Genomic DNA, 16,633 nt, shown 5'->3' with positions numbered 1-16,633 from the left:
CATACTGGAAAAGTGTAGCACTACCTTCTATATTATATGGAACAAATGTGATTAACTTAACAGAAACGGAAATAGAAAAGTTGCAGAGAATAGAGAATGGAGTGTATAGAAGGATGTTAGGGGCTGTAAAGAATACAGCAATTGTAGCCTTGAGAGGGGATGTAGGAGCATCAGCTATGAAAACAAGGGTAATGGATGGTAAGCTGAGGTACCTTAATAGCATTTTTAAGGGAGAAAAGGACCTACTTACAGCAATAGTCAATGATATGGAAGAAAAAGAGAGGAAGTGGTGGATGCATGTGAAGAAGTATGCTGAAGAATGTGGGATGGCGATGAGAGAAGTCAAGAGATGTACGAAAGAGGACATAAAGAAGAGAACAAGAGAATGGGACACAAGCAAATGGAAGAGTGAAATGGAGTGTAAGGAGAGTTTAATTTTGTATAAAAACTGGAAAAGTGAAATCAAGGAGGAGGAAGTGTATGACAATACATTTTCGTCAATTTTATTATTCAGAGCAAGGACAAACTCATTGGGCTTGAATATAAGAAACAGACACCAAGATGGAAATATAAACTGTGTATTTTGTGATGTAGAAGAAAATGCTAACCATTTTATATTATATTGTCCACAGTTTAGTGATATAAGAATAAAAGCAATTGAGCTTCAACAACCATACGAAGAAGATAGTGCACAAACAGTTGGAAAATTCCTTTTTTTTGTGAAGAGAATATTGAAAATAAGAAAAGTATACTACAACAAATGTGGATGAAAAGAGAAAAACTAGTGAAAATAAGGAACACAAAACTAAAAGACACAGAGGCGCCGTTGTAAAGGCTATGCCTCACCCCAGAACCTGAACCTGAAGCTTCAAAGTCAAACAGTAGTTTTGAGTCCGATCTTGATACGTATATCTTTGCATATAGTGACGCGTGTCTTTGCTAATAAGCAAATATATTTTATTAATAGTGAAAAGAATACTCTACGATCTACGTTTCTAAAGCAGTGTGAAGCAATTCAAGATCTTTGGTGGACCAAAATCGAGACAGAAAGAAAAGGTAACGCGGAGAATGGCATGGTGGCAAGCGATTCTTTTCATATTGTCAGTTCGTTTTCCTTTATAAGATAATATTTATCTTGGTCTAATATACGATATTATGGAGCTAGTTTTAAGATTTAACGTAATATTTAGTTTTACATTGTCAGGAAGGAAGCTGGTCTGGAAGCAACCCCAGAATTGAGACTTAGTTTTAGGGTAAACTTAGGATACGGCAGTCCAATGGGGTCCAGAAGGGTTCATATGACCCCCTGGTAGGTAAGAATGTAATGATATGGCTCCTAGGTTAGGTTATGGGGAAAGATCTCAAGGTTAAATGGTGTCCTTGTGTTTTGATTCCCTTTTAAAATGTTTTTTTTTCCAGTAATCCAATATAGAATTTTAAAATGTCTAAAATGAGAAAAATGTGGCTTTCTCCCAGTTATTTGCATTAAAACTAGTTCAGAGTAATCCACAAATACATCAGAAACACATCATATTTTCTTCATTAGGAATATTGTGCTACAGTAAATATTTACCCACATTTTAATTATTGCCCTGGTCTGTACCAGCAACTACATAGGCTCCATTTAAAACTTGAGTAGTATCTTAAGATTTTAATTATCTTGAAGACAAAAAGATTTATTTGACAAGCAAATTCTCGGAACATTTTATGCAAAGGAAGACCGCAATTTAAAAGGGAAATTTGGAACGGCTAAAAACCCTTTGGAGCCTATGTATATCAGCGGCCAGATCCTCCTGCTTCTATAAAAATATGGAAATCAACTAAACTAGACTTTCCCCCCTAACCTAACCTACAAGCCGTGTCCATACCTACTTATGTAACTGGGGGATAACGCCCCCACTGCGACCCCCCTTAGACTGCCGTATTCTAAGTCAGCCGCTATCATACATACAGGTGGCCGCTATCATACATACACCGCAACCCTTTTAATATTTGATGATCATTTTAGGATTTAAGCTTGTATAGTCACATGTTAAAGAAGGAATTCAATGTGTGTCTATGGGCTAGAGTTGTATGTTAAGGACGTGATGTCACAGATAAAATTGACAGGAGAATTATTGGGTCCTTTGATTGGCCAGACAGTACTGTATTGGTTCCCTCTCTGGTTATGGCTCATTTTTCCTTTGCCTACACATTATTATCATTATTATTATTATTATTATTATTATTAATTGCTAAGCTACAACCCTAGTTGGAAAAGCAGAATGCTATAAGCCCAGGGGCTCCAACAGGGAAAATAGCCCAGTGAGGAAAGGAAACAAGGAAAAATAAAATATTCTAAGAACAGCAAAAACATTGAAATAAATATTTCCTATATAAACTATAAAAACTTTAACAAAACAAGAGGAAGAGAAACTAGATAGAGCAGTGTGCCAGAGTGTACCCTCAAGCAAGAGAACTCTAACCCAAGACAGTGGAAGACCATGGTACAGAGGCTATGGCACTACCCAAGACTAGAGAACAATGGTTTGATTTTGGAGTGTCCTTCTCCTAGAAGAGCTGCTTACCATAGCTAAAGTCTCTCTTCTACCCTTACCAAGAGGAAAGTAGCTACTGAGCAATGCAATTGCAGTGCAGTTGTTAACCCCTTGGGTGAAGAAGAATTGTCTAGTAATCACAGTGTTTTCAGGTGTATGAGGACAGAGGAAAATCTTTAAAGAATAGGCCAGACTATACAGTGTATGTGTAGGCAAAGGGAAAGAACTGTAACCAGAGAGATGGATCCAATATAGTACTGTCTGGCCAATCAAAAGACCCCATAACTCTCTAGCGGTAGTATCTCAACGGGTGGTTGATGCCCAGGCCAACCTACTACCTACTAAATAGTCTGGCCTGCTTGTTCCAATTTCTCCCCTATCCTCAGACACCTGACAATGCAGATTAATTAACAATTCTTCTTCCCTCAAGGGGTTAACTAATGCACTTTAATTGTTCAGTGGCTATTTTCCTCTTGATGAGGGTAGGAGAGATTGTTTAGCTATGGTAAGCAGCTCTTCTAGGAGAAGGACACTCCAAATTCAAACCATTGTTCTATGGCGAAGGAATTGGCAATTGCGCGGTGTTGATCGCCCGGACTCGTCTACTTTGACTAAGTATTGGTTATGTTGTCTTGTTTCCACGACGATACCTGTTCTGTCCCATCGCCCCCTGGCATTGCTTGCCTGATTCTGCAGCCGGACCCGGTCTCCTGGTTTCAGAGGTGGCAGCTGCCGGGTGTTGGGTGTCAGTTTGTCTACCTGCTTGGTGAATCGGTAGCGCAGGGCTTCCTCTTGGCGTTCCCATGTGTCCCACCATATTGGGTGGACTGCACCACAGGTAGCAGATCCATGAGGTTTTTTCCGAATATGATCTGTGATGGTGACATACCGGTTTCCTGGTCTGGTGTGTTCCTGTATTGGAGTAGGCCTGCTGCTACAGCTTCAGTATCTCGGCTGCCGTACGTATCGGTGTGTGATGTCAGGAGGCGTTTCATAGACTTTATTGTTGCCTCCGCCCGCCCATATGACTGGGGGAGGTACTTAGATGAGAGACGGTGTCTGACTCCCCAGCGCTGCAGTAGGCTCTGGGTCTCCTTTGCAGTGAATTCAGGTCCCCCGTCGGTGCTTAGGTCCTGAGGCACTCCGAAGGTAGCGAAGTAGTGCAGGATAGCTTTGCTGAAACCCCTGGCCCCTGAACCCGATGTCACAATGTAGGGCCAACTGCTGAATCTGTCGACGATGACCAGGTAGCCAGTGCCTTTCATTTTGAAGAAATGCGCTGCAATGGCTTGAAATGGTTGGGTTGGGACGCTCGGTTGTGTCGGTGGCATGCGTGGTTGTGAGGGTGACATCCCCCAACATGCTTGGCAACTGTTCCTTGTGTTTTTGATGTCTTTGGTGAGTCCTGGCCAAAACACAGAACACTGAGCTCTGTTTTGCGTTTTGTTGGTTCCTTGGTGGGCCGCGTGTAGGGCTCTCAATATCTCACCCCTTAGTGCCGAAGGTATCAGGACTCTTTTATCCATCATGATGACGCTATGCACTGTCGACAGCCTGTCCCGGTACTGCCAATATGGTTGTAGCTCTTCAGTTAGTTCGTCCCTTGTAGATGGAAACCCGTTTTCAATGAATGGTATCAGACTTTGCAGGCATGGGTGCACAGCGGTGCTTCCTTTGACTCTTTCCCATGTCACAGATCCGATTGAGTCCGTTGTCAACCATACCGTTGCTATCACAGCAGCTTCCATGTCGTCTAGGTGGTTGGGTGTCGAGCGAATGGCATTTAAAGCCGTTATCACCTCCGAAGTGTTTGGCTTTGTATTAGGTGAAGGGTTCCTTGATGTGGCGTCTGATGCGGGTATGTCTTTTCCTGGCACGTGAATGACTCTGTATCTCCACCTTAGTGTTCGCTGCTTGAGTCGGAAGAGCCTTGGGTTCGTGATGGTGTCTAGTTCTTTGTCCCCTAGAATCTTCACGAGTGGCTTGTGGTCCGTTGCTATTATCAAGTCTTTGCACCCCATGGTGAAGAATCGGCTGTCCTCGAGTGCCCATGCTACGGCAATTGGTGCATACCGCTTTTCTGTGTCCTTGAGAAATCTCGATCCTGTTAGGGTGGACTTCCAGCCATCTGGGCAACATCCTGGTGTGAGGGCTTCACATGTAGCGTTTCTGACGCAGCCAATACCCGATTCCGACTTTTGACCAATCTGGGTTAAGGCATGTTGGCTTGTCTGGGTTGAAGATCTCGACCCCCTTCTGGATTTCGCGTATAACTGCTGCCTTCGACCTATCGAATGCGTTCTTGAGTTCCGGGCCCCACTGGAAGCATACCTTGGGGCTGAGTAGGAGCCTGAACGGTTCCATTAAGTCACTTGTTGTGCTATAGTGTGATACCTGGTTTACTAGTCCGAACCATGCCCGAATGTCTGTGATGTTCTTTGGTCTTGGGAACGTTGCAATTGCGTTCAGGTATTTTGGTAAGGGTTTTACCTCAATTTCTCCAACCTGGAATCCTGCAAAGTTCACCTCTGTAGATGAGAATTGGAACTTGGCTGGGTTGAGAATGATGCCGTTCCTTCCTACGAGTTCCAAGTAATTTATGACGCGCCACCAGTGTTCTTGTAAGTTTGAATCCCACAGTAGGGTGTCATCGACGCATTTTGTCTTTCTTGGGACGTCCGCAATAATCGCATCATATTGTTGTGTATACGCGTCCTGTGATGCGAGAAAGCCCATGGGTGCGCGGCGGTAGCAGAATCGTCCCTACTCAGTGAGGAAAGTTGTCTTGTGTCTGTCCTCTTTGCGGATATCAATGGAGTGAAATATGTTCCATGCGTCAGTGACCGTTTTATATACAGTAGGAGGTACTGCTCTGGCTTGCTTTATGGGTGGGTTGGTGTGATGAGTTTTTCAAATGCAATGTCGATTTAGGGGCTGTAAGTCCACAGTGCGGCTTGGTGCCATCTTTTTTTTTGTGTGAGAACCATGTTGTGTAGCCAGGTCACTGGTGTGTTGGGTGGTACGGGTTCAATCACTCCCGGTGCTACGTCTCTTTCCAGTTGGGCCGCCACCTCTTTTTGCCAGTGTACCGGTATGTTTGGGGGTCTCTTTGTCACCGTCGGTTCTGCCTGAGGGTCGATGATCCGTCTCTCCAAAGGTGGTCCGGTCATTGTTGGCAGTGGCTGGTGTGGACAGGTGTTGAAGGTTGACGATGCATATCGTTCCAGTAGCCACGCTTTCATATTTTCGGTAAACTCTGCTGACGGTGTGAATGGCAGGTTGACTGGTTGCCGGGAAGGTGGAGTGTGGCGTGGACATCCGCACTGCGAGCGAGTTGTCGCTGTGGGACTTCCCTACATTTAGGCATACTGCGACCCTGCCAGTGGCACCAGTTGTCGGTGTCCGTGACATGCACCGTGGCAGTTGTTGTGATGTGCGCTCTTTGCTCATTCTTGCCTGATAGTATGAGGTGTATGGAGCCGAGCACATTGATTTCCTGGTTGTTGGATGCGTAGATGCGTCTATTAGCTGGCCTGAGGTGTTGCTGGTGTAGACTCATATTCAGGCACGTCTGAGCCCCAGAGTCCGCAACCGCCATAATGGATGAGGATTTGTTCGACATCTTTTTGTTGTGAGCAGCAGGGTTCCCCGATATGCGGATGGGTATCATTGGGTGAGGTAAAACTTTGTTTGAGGAGTTCATCCCTGATGCGTATACTTTGTTGTTTTCCGCTTCTGTTTCCTCTTCTTGCGTGCGATAGAATAACGCCCCTGCTTCAGTACCTGCTGATAATTGCCGCGGCTTCCGTTGCCGTTGGACATTTTCCCTCCAGCATACTAGGCACGACTTGAACTCCTTTACTTTGCCTCTCACTTTTCCAAACTTTGGAGTGAGGAGTCCGCACTGGTAACGAAACTGATGTCTTGAAATGTCTTGTTCGTCACTCTTTTTCGGTGTGGTTGAGGGGGGTGTGTTCGTTGTCATTTTCGCTTGTTTCTTGTACCCGCTGGCTGATACTGATGGGTTTGCACTTAACGTGGCCCGGCTAGCTGTTTCCTGGCTGTCGATGAGTGTTACCGTTTCGCTTAGTGCCTTGTTATCGACCTCTGGAGTTCCCAACACATCTCTCTTGATTTCTTCATCTGCGAGGCTGTTTACCAGGATCAACTTCGCAATCTCCTCAGTTTAGTCGCATGTAATCGTCTCTGTGCAGGTGTTGGACTTGCAGGTGCTGGTGACGATCCACTGACTCACATTGGCCACCCCGTGCAACCTTGCCACATATTGCCTTACAGGTTCACCAGGGGCCTGAGTGGTTTGTAGTAGGGTCGTCCTCTATACGCTTAAGGCCACACTCAGTACTGCCAGAGGTTTTATTGCCGCTAGTACGTCCACCTCGGTATTTGTTGCGATGGCGGGGTCCTCTCTGAATAAGGCAGCTTCAAGTTCTGGTTCACAACATGCGAGCAGGTGAGCTGTTATCGGGTTAGGTGCTAAAGACGTTCCATCGCGAAACATTTCCAACTGCCTTGTGAAAGCAGCCCAGTCATCTTCGCCGACGCCTTGTTTCAGTAATGGGCGGTTAATTTTGGGGGGTTTCTGCCGTGACAAGTTTTTGTCATGCTTGTTCTTCTGATGTACTTCCGTGCACCCAGGAGCCTCACACCTCAATGACGTGGTCATGTCTGTATGTCGTGCGTTCTTGTGTACAATATTTCTTCAAACATGGTCAATGAGACATTCTTGCATTTGATGACTTTATTTGAGGTACATGCAACGAACGTTTGAAGCTGAAAGAATAAGTGTATGTAATTACAAACTCGTAATGGTTATAAAATAAAATAGGCTACCATACCTGTGATAGGCCATCCTGCTACATACATACCTATACATATGGATATGACCTTCCTGTGGCCTGCATGGATATGGGATATGCACTGTCATATATATTAATCTATGTATGTATACTGTGATGCCTGCTTATATTTACTCCCAGACCTGAATAAAATTACTCATTGGGAGAACTGTAAAATATGCCCATGATTGGCCTATACAAATGTGTGACTCTCATGAGGCTGCTATTTAGCCGGAAATATAAATAAAACATGATGCCCCCTCTGGGCTCATGATAATGATGCACCGTCTTATACTATTACTTACAAATAAACCAAGATAATATTCCTAAGATAATTGTAGTATAACAGTTCCGGTAGCTGAGGCTTCTCTCGTGATTCTGTTTATATCCCTGTTTACCTTTCGCGCCCCTAGGTGGCGCACATGCCGCTTGCACACCAGGTTTGACCTGTCCTAACTCATTATTCCACATCCCCCCAGTTTTTCAGCTGAGAACCACTTATTCTGTGACATAGTCCTTCAGGCACTCAGGTGGTCGTCTGCATCTGCATGGTCTTGTGTTGCCTTGAGAGGGTGTTGTGCTTTGTGTTAAGGGTGAATTTGGGCTGGGTTTTTCTCTGGTTGTGACTCGGTTGGCTAGCATTTTGAAGCGTCGGGAACGGACTTGATTACCGTGGGCGACCTGACAGGTGTCTGATCTTCGGCTTTGGGTAGTGTCTCCGTGGGGTTCCCTTCTTGCTGTGTGCCTGGTGGCATGGCTGTTTCGTGTGGTGTACGACGGTTGCCCTGCACGGGAGTTATGCGCTCTCTATCGGGTGCATGTGTCTGTGCAGAGCTGGCGAGAGTTGGAGGTCCAACCTTTGATAGTCCTTGTATATTGCGAAGGAATTGGCGATTGCGTAGTGTTGATCGGCCAGACCCATCTACTTTGACTAAATATTGGTTATGTTGTCTTGTTTCCACGATGATATCTGTTCTCTCCCATCGCCCCCTGGCATTGCTTGCCTGATTCTGCAGCCGGACCCGGTCTCCTGGTTTCAGAGGTGGCAGCTGCCGGGTGTTGGGTGTCAGTTTGTCTACCTGCTTGGTGAATCGGTAGCGCAGGGCTTCCTCTTGGCGTTCCCATGTGTCCCACCATATTGGGTGGACTGCGCCACAGGTAGCAGATCCATGAGGTTTTTTCCGAATATGATCTGTGATGGTGACATGCCGGTTTCCTGGTCTGGTGTGTTCCTGTATTGGAGTAGGCCTGCTGCTACAGCTTCAGTATCTCGGCTGCCGTACGTATCGGTGTGTGATGTCAGGAGGCGTTTCATGGACTTAACTGCTGCCTCCGCCCGCCCATTTGACTGGGGGAGGTACTTAGATGAGAGACGGTGTCTGACTCCCCAGCGCTGCAGCAGTCTCTGGGTCTCCTTTGCAGTGAATTCAGGTCCCCCGTCGGTGCTTAGGTCCTGAGGCACTCCGAAGGTAGCGAAGTAGTGCAGGATAGCTTTGCTGAAACCCCTGGCCCCTGAACCCGATGTCACAATGTAGGGCCAACTGCTGAATCTGTCGACGATGACCAGGTAGCCAGTGCCTTTCATTTTGAAGAAATGCGCTGCAATGGCTTGAAATGGTTGGGTTGGGACGCTCGGTTGTGTCGGTGGCATGCGTGGTTGTGAGGGTGACATCCCCCAACATGCTTGGCAACTGTTCCTTGTGTTTTTGATGTCCTTGGTGAGTCCTGGCCAAAACACAGAACACTGAGCTCTGTTTTGCGTTTTGTTGGTTCCTTGGTGGGCCGCGTGTAGGGCTCTCAATATCTCACCCCTTAGTGCCGAAGGTATCAGGACTCTTTTATCCATCATGATGACGCTATGCACTGTCGACAGCCTGTCCCGGTACTGCCAATATGGTTGTAGCTCTTCAGTTAGTTCGTCCCTTGTAGATGGAAACCCGTTTTCAATGAATGGTATCAGACTTTGCAGGCATGGGTCCACAGGGGTGCTCCCTTTGACTCTTTCCCATGTCACAGCTCCGATTGAGTCCGTTGTCAACCGTACCACTGCTATCACAGCAGCTTCCATGTCGTCTAGGTGGTTGGGTGTCGAGCGAATGGCACTTAAAGCCGTTATCACCTCCGATGTGTCTGGCTGTGTATTGGGTGAAGGGTTCCTTGATGTGGCGTCTGATGCGGGTATGTCTTTTCCTGGCACGTGAATGACTCTGTATCTCCACCTTAGTGTTCGCTGCTTGAGTCGGAAGAGCCTTGTGTTCGTGATGGTGTCTAGTTCTTTGTCCCCTAGAATTTTCACGAGTGGCTTGTGGTCCGTTGCTATTATCAAGTCTTTGCACCCCATGGTGAAGAATCGGCTGTCCTCGAGTGCCCATGCTACGGCAATTGGTGCATACCGCTTTTCTGCGTCCTTGAGAAATCTCGATCCTGCTAGGGTGGTCTTCCAGCCATCTGGGCAACATCCTGGTGTGAGGGCCTTACATGTACAGTACAGTGTTTCTGACGCAGCCAATACCCGATTCCGACTTTTGCCCAATCTGGGTTAAGGCATGTTGGCTTGTTCGACCCCCTTCTGGATTTCGCATATAATTGCTGCCTTCGACCTATCGAATGCGTTCTCAAGTTCCGGGTCCCACTGCGAGTGTACCTTTGGGCTGAGTAGGGGCCTGAACGGTTCCATTAAGTCACTTTTTCTGCCATAGTGTGATACCTGGTTTACTAGTCCGAACCATGCCCGAATGTCTGTGATGTTCTTTGGTCTTGGGAACGTTGCAATTGCGTTCAGGTATTTTGGTAAGGGTTTTACCTCAATTTCTCCAACCTGGAATCCTGCAAAGTTCACCTCTGTAGATGAGAATTGGAACTTGGCTGGGTTGAGAATGATGCCGTTCCTTCCTACGAGTTCCAAGTAATTTATGACGCGCCACCAGTGTTCTTGTAAGTTTGAATCCCACAGTAGGGTGTCATCGACGCATTTTGTCTTTCTTGGGACGTCCGCAATAATCTCATCATATCGTTGTGTGTACGTGTCCTGCGATGCGAGAAAGCCCATGGGTGCGCGACGGTAGCGGAATGGTCCCTGCTCAGTGAGGGAAGTTATCTTGTGTCTTTCCTCTTCGCGAATATCAATGGAGTGAAATCCGTTCCATGCGTCAGTGACCGTTTTGTATACAGTAGGAGGTACTGCTCTGGCTTGCTTTATGGGTGGGTTGGTGTGATGAGTTTTTCAAATGCAATGTCGATTTAGGGGCTGTAAGTCCACAGTGCGGCTTGGTGCCATCTTTTTTTTGTGTGAGAACCATGTTGTATAGCCAGGTCACTGGTGTGTTGGGTGGTACGGATTCAATCACACCCGGTGCTACGTCTCTTTCCAGTTGGGCCGCCACCTCTTTTTGCTAGTGTACCGGTATGTTTTGGGGTCTCTTTGTCACCGTTGGTTCCGCCTGAGGGTCGATGATCCTTATCTCCATGGGTGGTCCGGTCATTGTTGGCAGTGGCTGGTGTGGACAGGTGTTGAAGGTTGACGATGCATATCGTTCCAGTCGCCACGCTTTCATATTTTCGGTAAACTCTGCTGACGGTTTGAACATCAGGTTAGCTGGTTGCCGGGAAGGTGGAGTGCGGCGTGAGTATCCGCACTCTGCGAGCGAGTTGCTGCTGTGGGACTTCCCTTCGTTTAGGCATACTGCGACCCTACCTGTGGCATCAATCCTGGGAAAATCATGGTCGATGATGCCAAGCTTCGTCATAGCTGCTCAGCCGATGTGAAACTTGTTGTCGGTGTCCGTGACATGCACCGTGGCAGTTGTTGCGATGTGCGCTCCTTGCTCATTCTTGCCTGATAGTATGAGGTGTATGGAGCCGAGCACATTGGTTTCCTGGTTGTTGGCTTCGAAGATGCGTCTGTCAGCTGGCTAGAGGTGTTGCTGGTGTAGACCCATATTCAGGCACGTCTGAGCCCCAGAGTCCGCAACCGCCATAATGGATGAGGATTTGTTCGACATCTTTTTGTTGTGAGCAGCAGGGTTCCCCGATATGCGGATGGGTATCATTGGGTGAGGTAAAACTTTGTTTGAGGAGTTCATCCCTGACGCGTATACTTTGTTGTTTTCCGCTTCTGTTTCCTCTTCTTGCGTGCGATAGAATAACGCCCCTGCTTCAGTACCTGCTGATAATTGCCGCGGCTTCCGTTGCCGTTGGACATTTTCCCTCCAGCATACTAGGCACGACTTGAACAGCTTTACTTTGCCTCTCACTTTTCCGAACTTTGGAGTGAGGCGTCCTCACTGGCAACGAAACTGATGTCTTGAGGTGTCTTGTTCGTCACCCTTTTTCGGTTTGGTTGAGAAGGGTGTGTGTTCGTTTTCATTTTCGCCTGTTTCCTGTACCCGCTGGCTGATACTGATGGGTTTGCACTTAACGTGGCCCGGCTAGCTGTTTCCCGGCTGTCGATGAGTGTTACCGTTTCGCTTAGTGTCTTGTTATCGACCTTTGAAGTTCCCAACACATCTCTTTTGATTTCTTTATCTGCGAGGCCGTTTACCAGGATCAACTTGACAATCTCCTCTGTGTAGTCGCATGTAATCGTCTCTGTGCAGGTGTTGGACTTGCAGGCGCTGGTGACGATCCACTGACACACATTGGCCACCCCGCGCAACCTTTCCACATATTGCCTTACAGGTTCACCAGGGGCCTGAGTGGTTTGTATTAGTGTCGTCCTCTGTACGCTTAAGGCCACACTCAGTACTGCCAGACGTTTTATTGCCGCTAGTACGTCCACCTCGGTCTTTGTTGCGATGGCTGGGTCCTCTCTGAATAGGGCGGCTTCGAGTTCTGGTTCACAACATGCGAGCAGGTGAGCTGTTGTCTGGTTAGGGGCCAAAGACGTTCCATCGCGAAACATTTCCCACCGCCTTGTGAAAGCGGCCCAGTCATCTTTGCTGACGCCTTGTTTCAGTAATGGGCGGTTAATTTTGGGGGGTTTCTGGCGTGACAAGTTTTCGTCATGCTTGTTCTTCTGATGTAATTGCAGAGGTCATTATGAACGTAAGTAGCCTTCACTTTATCTTGTAATTATCCATATTTTGGCAGTTTTTTTTACCCCTCTCGTGTGAGAGAGATGAGATTATGCTGATTTAAGTTTTAGTTATGTCGAGTTATACAAAATAAACGTACACTTGCATGTTTATTTTTTGTAATATAATTGTGTAATCTGGAAATTAAAGGTACCTAATATCTTGAACAGGTAAAAAACATCCTATAAATCAATATTCATTCTTGATTATTGTTGAATAACTAGACCAGATTAGTAATTTATTCTAAAACTTTTGTTCTAAGTCTGATTTAAAGATAATATTAAGAAAATTAATAAAGGGACCTTTTATACCTAATGAACTAAGTTTCAGGAAATTATAGATAATTAATCTTTTACAGGGATGTGGATAATACCCTCGGCATGCAGTCTACTGTGTTGAATCCCTCTCGAGTGGATCCCATCAAGTGGATCCCCCTCGAGCAGAGCCCCCAAGCGGGTCCCTCTCGAGCAGACCCCTCAAGTGGATCCCCCTCGAGCAGACCCTCCTCAAGTGGATCCCTCTCGAGCAGACCCCTTAAGCGGATCCCTCTCGAGCAGACCCCTCTCGAGCGGACCCCTCAAGCGGATCCCTCTCGAGCAGACCCCCCAAGCGGGCCCCTCTCGAGCAGACCCCCCAAGCGGGCCCCTCTCGAGCAGACCCCTCAAGCGGATCCCATTCAAGCAGACCCCCTCAAGCGGATCCCTCTCGAGCAGACCCCCCAAGCGGGCCCCTCTCGAGCAGACCCCTCAAGCGGATCCCATTCAAGCAGACCCCCTCAAGCGGATCCCTCTCGAGCAGACCCCCCAAGCGGGCCCCTCTCGAGCAGACCCCTCAAGCGGATCCCATTCAAGCAGACCCCCTCAAGCGGATCCCTCTCGAGCAGACCCCCCAAGCGGGTCCCTCTCGAGCAGACCCCTCAAGTGGATCCCTCTCGAGCAGACCCCTCAAGCGGATCCCTCTCGAGCAGATACCCCACAAGTGGATCCCTCTCGAGCAGACCCCCCTCAAGCGGATGCCTCTCGAGCAGACCCCTTGAGCAGACCCCTCAAGTAGACCTCAAGTTGACACCCATAATGGGAACAACATAGGCAATAAGGTAAGTCAGAAATCAACGAAGCACATCATCGTAGTTTCTAGATTTGTCCTTCCCCAGAGTTTGTTTAAACATTAATTTGTTTATTTATAGGGACATTTTCTAGTACATTATAGTACTCGTTGCTTCATGGCGAGGGAGGAACTGTATTAATTTAGTATAAACACACACACTTTCTTGCCCCATCATTTTGTTTTTCTTTTTGTCTAGTTGGAAAGATATTCCATAAACATTAAGCACCAGTTCTAATAGGGTATCTTTATGTTTGTGCGATCACATTTTAGTTTAGGTCATCATAAAGTACATTATAAAGATCACATAAAAATAGTTAAATTGTAATCCAGGAGCATTTTTAAGGGTCAAGTGCACTATAGCTATTTCGATGCACATTTCCAATGTGCAGGAATTATGTGAAGTTAAAATTACTCTTAAAACATGACCACCTTGAAATCAAAAGTTAAAACTAGATTATCCACAAATAATCAGCCGAGTGACATTTTTGTAAGACAAGATAAATACTAAAGTTGTCAGTATGGTTGAAATTCCCGGGCAAATAATTTATGCTAATTTCCAGGCAAATAATTTTCCCAATGGGCTACGTCCCATCAATCTATTGTCTGTGGAGTACAGTAAACTGGAACTCCTTTTCATCCTATGTTCCAGGTTATTCAGATTGTGACAGTCTTGTATTGAAGATGGCCATCAGGTAAACTTTTTCCCAGTGACTTAGTTTTATCCTAATCTTGTTATTTCGAGTAGATGGGGTTAGGAACGAAGTAGTGAGGGTGAGAACAGGTGTAAGAAATAAGTTAGCAGCTAGAGTGGATATGAATGTGTTGAGGTGGTTTGGCCATGTTGAGAGAATGGAAAATGGCTGTCTGCTAAAGAAGGTGATGAATGTAAGAGTTGATGGGAGAAGTACAAGAGGAAGGCCAAGGTTTGGGTGGATGGATGGAGGGAGTGAAGGAAGCTCTGGGTGATAGGAGGATAGATGTGAGAGAGGCAAGAGAGCGTGCTAGAAATAAGAATGAATGGCGAGCGATTGTGACGCAGTTCCGGTAGGCCCTGCTGCTTCCTCCGGTGCCGTGGATGACCGCGGAGGTAGCAGCAGTAGGGGATTCTGCATTATGAAGCTTCGTCTGTGGTGGATAATGTGGGAAGGTGGACTGTGCCACCCTAGCAGTACCAGCCGAACTCAGTTGAGTCCCTTGTCAGGCTGGGAGGAACGTGGATAGGAGACATCCCCTTTTTTGTTTCATTTGTTTGATGTCGGCTACCCCCCATAATTGGAGGAAGTGCCTTAGTATAAGTATGTATGTTGTTAGTCTGACTCTTGGTGACGTATAGTCTGTCATCGCTAGATTTTATACAGTTAGGACTTTTTTTACTTGTCCGACGAGGTTATGAGTGAGGTCAAGAGAGGCACAACTATTCCATTATTAACAGAGTTTCTTTTCTGTAGTTCTTACTTGGATTTATTATACTTTAACCTCTTATTGAAAGTAAGTTAAACAGATAGAAGCTGTCTTTCAGTTACTAATGATAAGGTTAAAGGTTTAGAGGTTGCTTATGAATGGCAGAAGCAATGAACAACTTGTCCTAGATACGGACCATATGTACATATAATCAGCATCCACGCACCCTCTTCACACAAGCTAGTACCAGGGAGGGCTAGGCAATGGCTGCTGATGACTCGGCAGGTAGACCTATAGGCTCCCCAGACCCCACAGCCTTAGCTCACAAGGATGGTGAGGTTGCAGACACTACAAGAAACTAGAGAGCTTTAGCAGGTCTGCGCAATTGGCTATCACAAACCTTTTCTTAAATCCTTCTGATTTCTCTTTTCAACCCCCTTCATTCTTGTTTAATTTCTTGCTTTCTTTGTTTCACACCTATTATTAATCCAGAAAACTATATTTTCTCATCAAACATAGAAACCTAAGCACCCTCTAGATTCTTCAAATCCACAACTGAGGACTCGGAAGGGGTGGGAAATGGCGAGATGAAATATTAAGCGCACTGGTCTTCATATGTCCTTTTGAGTTCTCTTGCTTGAGGGTACATTCGGGCACACTATCCTATCTAATTGCTGTTCCTCTTGTTTTGTTAAAGTTTTTATAGTTTATATAGGAAATATTTATTTGATTATTACTGTTCTCAAAATTTTTACTTTTTTTCCATTCCTCACTGGGCTATTTTCCCTGTTGGAGCACCTGGGCTTATAGCAGCCTGCTTTTCCAACTAGGTTTGTAGCTTAAGAAGTAATAATAATAATAATAATAATAATAATAATAATAAAAGCATTGTCACTTTTGTCTATCCATTCACAACAGGCTATTTGTCAAGACCCTTTGATTCTTTGCCTCCAAATACTATTTTCGGTTTTAAACATTATTGTTATGGCGAGATTACCTATTACTAATAACCTTGTTCTTTTTCAGGTCTTTGGCTGTTATTTCCACTTCTCACAAGCCTGAAATCAATAGATTCTTCCATCATAATAGAATACGTTCTATTGTTCTATTGGACGAATGGTGAGTCTCTCTTTACTTCTTTTTAGAATTATCAAGAATAAAGTTTCATCTGATTTGAATACAGAATATCTGAAATATGATTAATACAAAAATAATAATTTTCTTTAGTCTTTATTATTGAAATTGATAAAAATTATTATTTTTAAACACCATAGTAGTCAAGATTATTATTCATTACATAATGTAGAGAAATTTGTTGCAAAGACTTAACCCTTTTACCCCCAAAGGACGTACTGGTACGTTTCACAAAACTCATCCCTTTACCCCCATGGACGTACCGGTACGTCCTTGCAAACAAATGCTATAAAAAATTTTTTTTTTCATATTTTTAATAATTTTTTGAGAAAATTCAGGCATTTTCCAAGAGAATGAGACCAACCTGACCTCTCTATGACAAAAACTAAGGCTGTTAGAGCAATTTGAAAAAAATATACTGCAAAATGTGCTGGGGAAAAAATAACCCCTTGGGGGTTAAGGGTTGGAAATTTCCAAAGAGCCTGGGGGTAAAAGGGTTAATATAGAGAAATTTGTCGCAAAGACT

The 16,633-nt window shown here is 45.5% G+C and overlaps 1 long non-coding RNA gene across 1 annotated transcript in view; it reads left to right on the top strand.

The window, feature by feature from the left end:
- The first annotated feature begins 869 nt into the window (after positions 1–869).
- Positions 870–16,633, top strand: part of LOC137637153 (uncharacterized) — a 33,374-nt gene continuing 17,610 nt past the window's right edge. The window contains exons 1-3 of the long non-coding RNA XR_011043420.1: positions 870–1,056; positions 12,824–13,561; positions 16,000–16,092. This is a non-coding gene — a long non-coding RNA (uncharacterized lncRNA). The remainder of the gene's footprint in view (positions 1,057–12,823; positions 13,562–15,999; positions 16,093–16,633) is intronic.

Source organism: Palaemon carinicauda, unplaced genomic scaffold (assembly GCF_036898095.1).
Source record: "Palaemon carinicauda isolate YSFRI2023 unplaced genomic scaffold, ASM3689809v2 scaffold56, whole genome shotgun sequence".
Lineage (NCBI taxonomy): Eukaryota > Metazoa > Arthropoda > Malacostraca > Decapoda > Palaemonidae > Palaemon > Palaemon carinicauda.
This window is presented reverse-complemented; position numbering and strand designations above follow the sequence as displayed.